This window comes from Aphelocoma coerulescens, chromosome 5 (assembly GCF_041296385.1).
Source record: "Aphelocoma coerulescens isolate FSJ_1873_10779 chromosome 5, UR_Acoe_1.0, whole genome shotgun sequence".
Classification (NCBI taxonomy): domain Eukaryota; kingdom Metazoa; phylum Chordata; class Aves; order Passeriformes; family Corvidae; genus Aphelocoma; species Aphelocoma coerulescens.
The window spans coordinates 65,230,904-65,238,810 of NC_091019.1; the positions used below are offsets into that span (position 1 = coordinate 65,230,904).

A 7,907-nucleotide genomic window follows, 5' to 3' on the forward strand; every position below is an offset into this window, starting at 1 on the left:
AACTGCTGAACCAGCCCCTGGCTCACCCTTAAGCAGCACAACTCCTTACATTGACTTCTGCAGACACCCAAAAGAGGGGACCCAGCCCTGCTCCCCCACTGCTGCGTGTAATGCCACCAGAATTGGCATCAGGATAGACCCCATCCTGCAGTGGGCTCTTTTTTGTTCTTATTTACAAAGAGCTGGCTTTTCCTTTTGATAATTATCAGCCACCCTTTGAAGTCGTTCGTCTCCACAGATGTTTGCTGCTGCCTGGAGACACGTTACTGTCCCAAATTGCTGAGGACACCCATGAAGAGTCACAGTAGGGAAGCAAGCCCACTGCCTCCTCCCTGGCACAAAACCACATGGGAAAGGTCTCTCTGCTCATTCCTAAATTGGGACAAAACTCCCAAGTGCCAACAGAGTTTGTGTTCTGCAGGAACAATATTGAGTGAGTTCTTCTTGTTGAGAAAACATTAATGTCCTGAGCCCCAGGAGACCCTGAGGGGGGAAAAGAGCCTGATTGCAGCAGGGATGGGAGCAGGATTTCATGGATCAACACCACCTGGGGCCCGGCTGGGTCCAGCATCCCCAGAGCTCAGTGTTTCCCACATCTGGAAAAAGGCACTGCAGAAGATGCAACAGCCTCCGGTGGGGATGCAGGCAGAATGCATCTCACCCTTGGCAAGCAACAGGTAGGGAGCAGAATTTCCCCTGTTATTTTCGCATCCTGACCAGAAAGGAAGGTTTTTGGAGCTGGTGGGAGAGGTGTGATAGTTTAAATCAACAGTTTGCTGTTAGCACTGCAGAAGCCTGCTCTGCACGTTACCTGGTAAACAAACTGTGCTCTGAGAAAGAAAGGCCTGTTTATAAAAGCTCCTCTTGACATTTGCCTCCTCAAACATAGCAAAACATGTGCTAGGAATAGATGCATGAATGATCGAGTCTGGTTTGAGTCTCCTCTATTCAACAACCAAGGAAATCCCTATGTACAAACATTTAAACTGGAACATCTGGAGCACAGTAATTTTATCTTGAAGATCCACATCAAACAAACCTGCAGCTCGGCCCAAGAAGATCTACAAATACTTCCCTGAGGAGACCCCAGTCTTACAACTCGGGTACCAGGAGACCTCTGATTTAAAAGAAAGATAATTCAGCATCTCTTTATCCACGCCTGACAAGGATTCCTTAAGAGGGCAATAGCATGAAATTATCGATATTACTCAAGCCCAAAGTAAAAGAGATTTGTCCCAATTATCTGATGCAGGCCTTGAAATACCTGTTTTTAAATTTACAGCCCAGGAAACCCTATGCATCATTTGCAGACAGAAGTTTACCCGAGAAATCTCTCTTTGGTTACACTTTTTCTGTGCAGCTGAACTGCTAAAATAAGCACCCAGCCATATATAGCACAGTACGCTGGCACTCACAGCAGTGGGGAACGACTGGATTCAATTTTCCATGGAAGATGACAATTAAAATTGCTTTCTTTGGTATATCCCATCCTTTCTGTTGTTTTTTCTGTTACCTCCAAGCGCAGAGTAAATTTAGGACTCCAAGCTCCTTTTCCTTCAAAATCTCACTTCCAGTTTCCGTCTTATTAAAGACATGACTTTAATGTGTGTAACATAAACGGTATCGTAAAGAGGAAGAATTAAAACAGCATGGTTGTTTCAAGAGAAGGGAAATGGCACAGCTTCTTTCCTTTTGGGTTGTTGTTGTTTATCCAGGGGATAAACCTTGGCGTTCTCGCTCCTACCGAATACTTCGCCTTGCCTTGCAATAATTGGGAATTCCACGTTTTGCAAAGTTGTTACATTATATCCACAAATAATCCATCTTGTCAAGTCCATCTCGTCCATCGAAGATAAAGTTGGAGCTGAGTCACTGCAGACATCTGGAGAAGGTTCATTACTTGTAATTGCGAGCCCCTCTGTTAATGCACCCCATGAGAAAGGAGCTGACAGGCTGCATATTTCTGCAAACTGTTCCCAGAAAGAACCAATTTCCTGACTTCCATGTGGTGTCAATAATATAGGCATGAGATGGAGCAGTGCTTATGAAATATTAAATCTGCTTACAGGACCCAGCTATAAGCAAATTCAGACCACCTGGGAGATGGAGGTTTGCACTGGGTATGTGGAGTTTGGCACTCACCTGGTACATGAGATGGGCTCTAATCTATACATTTTGGCTTATTTACCACAAAACTTCCTGACAGTAGTGCAGGGGGAAGGGAGAAAAAAGGTAGAGGGTGGAGGGGGTAAAACACATTTCCTCACGTTTAGGACTCAAACCTTTCAAATAACTGACATTATTAAATTTACTATCACATGCAGCCAGAGATCTTATTATTCATCGGCAAAAAAAAGGCTGATATTTCATGGCTTTTGAGTTAGATCATTTTGGTTCATGCCAATGAAAACAAAGCATTAGTGTTTTGATGTTTTAATATAATGATTTAATTCTCTCATTGATATTAGAATCCAGAAACACAACAAACACGAAGACCCCTTCAAAATCCTTGAGTCAGAGCAAAGGCTCTTAAATCACTTCAGCACTCTGACCTTCTGTTTCACAGAGTGTATTTTATGCCAGAGACTTGGAGAAGAAGGGGTCCTTCCCAAACATGCATCAGGACAGTGCTAACCTGCCTTCGGCGAGCTCGCCTGTGTAAATTGAAAAACATCTGGACTCTTTTTGCTGGCAAAAGCAGCAGGTCCTTGACCTCAGAGCAGAGCTGTCAACTTGAACTGCAAACGGAGCCTTTTCAACAATTCACTCCCAATTTTCCACCCTCTGGGCACTGCTACCCAGGAGGAAACCCAGCAACCTTGGGCTGGGAGCAGACATGGAGATATGGGCATGGGGACAAAGAAATTTTAATGGCATTAGTCCACCACCTCTCTTTCACTCCCCAGTGTTCAGGGCTAGGGATGAAAAGTGGTCTCCATTTTCTCCAGCAGGAAATAAAAGACAGTTTTCCTCTAAGGAAGAAGAAGGGAAGAAGCAGGGAGAAAATAGGCTTTCAGCAGAGCAACAGGAAGATGCCAGCCAGCCTAACAGGGACATTTTGCTCTGTGCTGCATAGAAAATCATAAAATCTTAAGATCATAATCACAGAAAGGTTTGGGTTGGAAGGATCACCTCGTTCCAACCCCTTACCATGGGCAGGGACACCTTCCACTAGAACAGGTTACTCCAAGCTCCATCCAACCTGGCCTGAAACACTTCCAGAGATGGGGCAGCCACAGCTTCTCTGGGCAGTTTGTGCCAGGGCATCACCACCCTCACAGGGAAGAATTTCTTCCTAAAATCTAACCTCACCCTGCCCTCTGTCAACGTGAAGCCAAAAATAGAGGTAAAACATCACATGGGACTTACTAGAAACACTTTCCAAGAGCAGAAGGTCTCTGATGATGGGGACAGGCCCCAGAGCTGGTAGAAGATGGGAGATGCACGTGGTGCTGCAGGCCAAGAGCTGGGACACACAGTGTGGGGATGCAGGATCAGGCCAGGCTGGCATCTTCATACCAGCCTTGCCACATCCACCCCATTCCTGAGAGGCCATTGGGAGCACCCCTTTCCTGATGCTGAGCTCCTCTGCTGGGGCACAGCACAGGACACGGAGGTGTGGGTGCACGTAGGCCTTCCCATCTGTTCATTTCATGTGTGCGGGAAGGGGCTGTTTTTGGGTTGCAGCCTCTTTGCTGCAGCCAGGATCTGTCAGCGGGAGGTGACGTACGGCGCCATGGGACAGCTCTGCTCCCTGTGCTCCCCTCACACGGCAGGAATGTCTCTTGTTTTCTCTCCTCCAGACCATGTCGGAGCTGAGAGCATCCAGCCGGGACGGCTCAAGGCACAGGGAAATCAGACAGCTGCCCAGAGCAGCCAGGGCCTCCCTGCCTGCGCTGGAGTGCTGGAACACTGGTGGGCTCCTGCCACTGAGGGAGGACTGGGAATGAGCACCCATCACTTCCTGCACCAGCAGGCACCAGGGCAGCACACGGAGAACTTCTACCCTACCACTCCCCTTCCTCACCCTGACTCTCCTCCTAAGGATCAACAGGCACATGTTGAGAAGCTCTGAGCTGGATTTGTCCCTTGCCACACTGCTTAGACCTAAAGATCTGGAGCTGTGTGGTGGGGTTTTTTGGGGTTTCTCCCATGTCCATGTCCTTCATCCATCCAGCCATTTCTGGATGTAAAGCATCGAGCATGTCTGTGATGATCTAGGCTAAAATCTCTCCCACATCACATAGGCTGAGCCTGGGGTTGGACCCTGTTCTTGGCCTGGTACAGCTGGGTTAGACAGAGCTGGGCTGAGCTGGTGCAGGACCTTGTCCAGCCCCTGCCTCTGGCTGTGCACAGGGGCAGGCACAGGTGAGGGGCAGGCTTTGCTGGGGCATTCTGGTCCCCTGGGCTCGAGGTGATACTGCAGTGAACTCCTGCAGCTTTGTAGTCACTGGGATGCTCTTTTTGCTTGCCTCATCCCTGGGTTTCCACGGAGACTCTGCTGACATCATCCGAGACCTGCAGAGAATGGCACTTGCTGTGGTTTATCCACTGAAGTCTCCACTTTTTCTGTATTGACCACCTCAATCCAAATGACTGAAGATTTGCCCAAAACAGGATTTGTTCCCATATTTGCCTACACATTTTCCTAGTAGGACACAGGTGATTCTCCCAGGCCTGCCTCCAGCCCTTGGCTGCCCAGCAGGGCTGTCTCTGCCCAGCCCTCACAACCAAACCCTTCTGCTCCAAATTGTATCCGAGGTGGCAGTGCCTCCTACAAAGCAGAGGTTTATCTGCTGAGGAGCAGCATTGGTGCCTGAAGTGAGGAATGGGTGCAACAAACTCATGGAGACAGTCTGTCCCAGCCTGTATCAAGCTAAAGGTAGAAAACACAGGAGCATGGCTTTGACTCATTTTGTTTTTAAAATCAAAACATGTACAAGCAGAGTTGCTTTTACCTGACAGGGAAGCTCTGGCCATGACATTTGTCACCTTCTGTGTGTGTGCAATGCCTGTCTCCCATCTTCTGCTGGTCACTAAAGGACCTGAGCCTCTGACTCCCACATCTTCACATCACCAAAAGGAGATTCAGCAGTTACATCTCATTGCAGGTGCCACGCTCTGGTAATATCAAATGTTTCATGCTTCTCATGCAATGGGTGTCCTGTACTACCCAAACAAGATGAATTAAAAATGTGAATAAAATAAACAAGAAAGGTCCTTTGTGTTCCTCAAAATAATAATAATAATAAACCAAGTTCTGGTTTAATGAAAGGCGAAATCTGTTGCTCCTGAGAGCAAAGAATCGTAGTTGGAATAAGGAGCGTTCAGCCCAGCTGTTTCTACTGTGAGGCCGTATTTCATGCCCCTTGAAGGTCCTTCATATTCATGTTTCCACAGGCTGTCCATGCACAGCCCAATAAATTCCATCAGCTCAGCTGGCCAAACAACCACTGTGGCCAGGTGAGGTCTGACCAGCGTCCAGGATACCAAACAGCTTTGGGAGCTTCATTTGACACCTCCTCTTCCCCCAGTGAATACCCACCACCACCATCATTGGCCTGCCCAGCACAGGGCTAATTTTTGGATCAGCCAGGAGGAGCTGCTCTGCCTGGCTGTCCATCTCAGCCTCAGCACTGTGACCCCAAATTCCTCTGTTCTGGCCCAGTCCTTCCTGGTGCTGAGCATAAAAATTTGTGCAGACAAAACCAGGGACAGAATCTTGCCAACCATTTATCACCTCAGCAACAAGAGCTTGGTAACAGGCTGTTATCTTCAGCAGAAAGCAGCAGCAGAAAGGAGACACCAGTTCACCAGCCCCAGGTCATGCCCCTGGCTGCTGTTCTTACCAGTTATCAGTGTCTGCAGCACTCCAGGAGCTTAGGGAACAGGGATACTCCTCACCACCTGCGGATCATTTTATGCCTCCACCCAAAACCACAGTCAGCTGTGTGCTCCTGTCCACCAGCACATGTCAAGGCACAGGGTGGGATTCTTGGGGGGTTGTCCTCTGCAGGGCCAGGAGTTGGACTTGATGATCTTTGTGGATCCCTTCCAACCCAGGATATTCTGTGATTCTAAGGTTTTGGCCAGCCCAGGTTTGAGTCACCTCCGTGATCCATGCTGATTTACCCCAAAACAGGCCTTCCCTCTGTCCACCCTCCCAGTACAAGGAATATTTTGCATCAACCCCAGCCCCCCTGCTTGTGTCTGATGGATCATGGTGACCTTTTCAACATATTTGTGGGAGCATTATAAAGCATTATCTGACCAAAAAAAAAAAAAACCAAAAAATCAAACCCAAACCAGCCCAAACCAAAGCAACTTGGGTAATGATGGCCTTTTGTTCCAGTTTATCATGCACCAAACTCCATAGATGGCAACTCTGAACATTTCCCAGACCTTCACAGTAGACCTTGGAACTGTCTCTCTGATTTATCGGTTGTTTCATGACACATGCATTTCTCCTATAATAATCCTAGTGTTTTGCTTACAAGCCATATTATAACTGTGAATCAATCTTCTTTATTTGAACATTTAGGACAGATTCACACATCATTTCACCATTAACTAGGATAGACTGAGCCTTGCAGATCTTCCAGGTTTCAAGCCTGGCTGTGTTGTTCCAGTTCTTTGCTGCTGCCTGTGTTTTGTGGGGGAAAAAAAAAAAAAGGCAAAAAAAAGCCAGACTTTGGGGCTTTCTGTTGCGGCTTGAAGAAGAACACAGGTTGTTTCATCACTGGTTGTGAGACATGTGTTACCCGGCTCATTAATTCACAACAGTTCTTGTTTTCTCTGCCTTTTTCATGCTGATGTGATACATTTGTGAAGTCCAGGGTTGTACTACAAGTGATTAATGCTGCAGTAAAGTCTAATAAACTCAGATTCCAACAAAAAAGTGTGAAAAATGTAATCTCTAAAGTTCTGAAAGCTCACATATGACAAAACCCATAAATCACCCCAGAAGTAGTCATTATGGTGAGTTACTAACTAGATTATACAGCTGCATTTGTCATAATTTCCCATTACGTAGAGAATAAACCTATCAGGCTGATTTATGGCAGAGGGCTCCACAATATGGGAACTGGGACCTGTGCTGTTCTGTGGAAAACGATGAGAAATGTTGTGTCTACTCAAGTGCCGAATGGAGAAGGGAGGGGAGATAACTGTGATTTGAAGGCATTGATTCAGGGACAAAGACTTCAGAGAGGAGTCAGGCTTACACCCATGGGATGGCAGGAAGAGTATCCACCAACCTGTCCCAACACCACCACCAGCACCAGAATGTGCTCTCCACAGGTGGGCTGAAGAGAGGAGATGGGAGGTCTTTCGAGGGGACCAAAGTCAGTCACGGGGAAATCTTAGAATCCTGGAATGGCTTTGGTCAGAAGCAATCTTAAAAACCATCTCATTCCAACCCCTGCCATGGGCAGGGACAAACTGAACAGCTGAGTGCCTGGCTACTCATGGGATCCTCAGGGTTTTGGACTTCATGACTGTGGATCTACCTTGGAGCAGCCAGGTCTGTTGGGAGCAGATGGCATTCACCTGACCTCAGACCACAGGCAGAAAGATGGGTGGATGTGGGACTCAGCAAGGCAAGGGACATCCAGGCACAGCAGCCCTCTGCCAAGAGCAGCGGTGTCTCCTCTCAATGGCTTCCCTGGTGCAGCACATGCTGAAGACCATGGTGGGTACACAGATGCTTTTTCCCCTGAAATCCCTTTGTACTGAAAGGCCATGCTGGGCATTTCACCTGGGCTAGCATCTCTGGCTGTGCAGGGAAGAGGCAAGAGGAACTGCTGTTGTGACGTCCATGTGTTCTGGAGACACAAGGAAGATTCTGTTCATCCAAGATATTGAGCAGGGCGTTGGCACTGAAAAACTAAACTTGTTGGACACGCAGA

The 7,907-nt window shown here is 47.6% G+C and overlaps 1 long non-coding RNA gene across 2 annotated transcripts; it reads right to left on the bottom strand.

The window, feature by feature from the left end:
* Positions 1-2,463: 2,463 nt before the first annotated feature.
* On the bottom strand, positions 2,464-5,884 carry LOC138110933 (uncharacterized). 2 transcript variants are annotated; one of them, XR_011151167.1, is made up of 3 exons: positions 5,850-5,884; positions 4,959-5,169; positions 2,464-4,518 (listed from the first exon to the last, which is right to left on the bottom strand). It is a non-coding gene; the product is annotated as an uncharacterized lncRNA (long non-coding RNA). The 2 variants fall into 2 exon arrangements; XR_011151168.1 differs by lacking the exon at positions 5,850-5,884 and adding an exon at positions 5,741-5,815 and having other exon boundaries at positions 4,959-5,164.
* Positions 5,885-7,907: the final 2,023 nt, after the last annotated feature.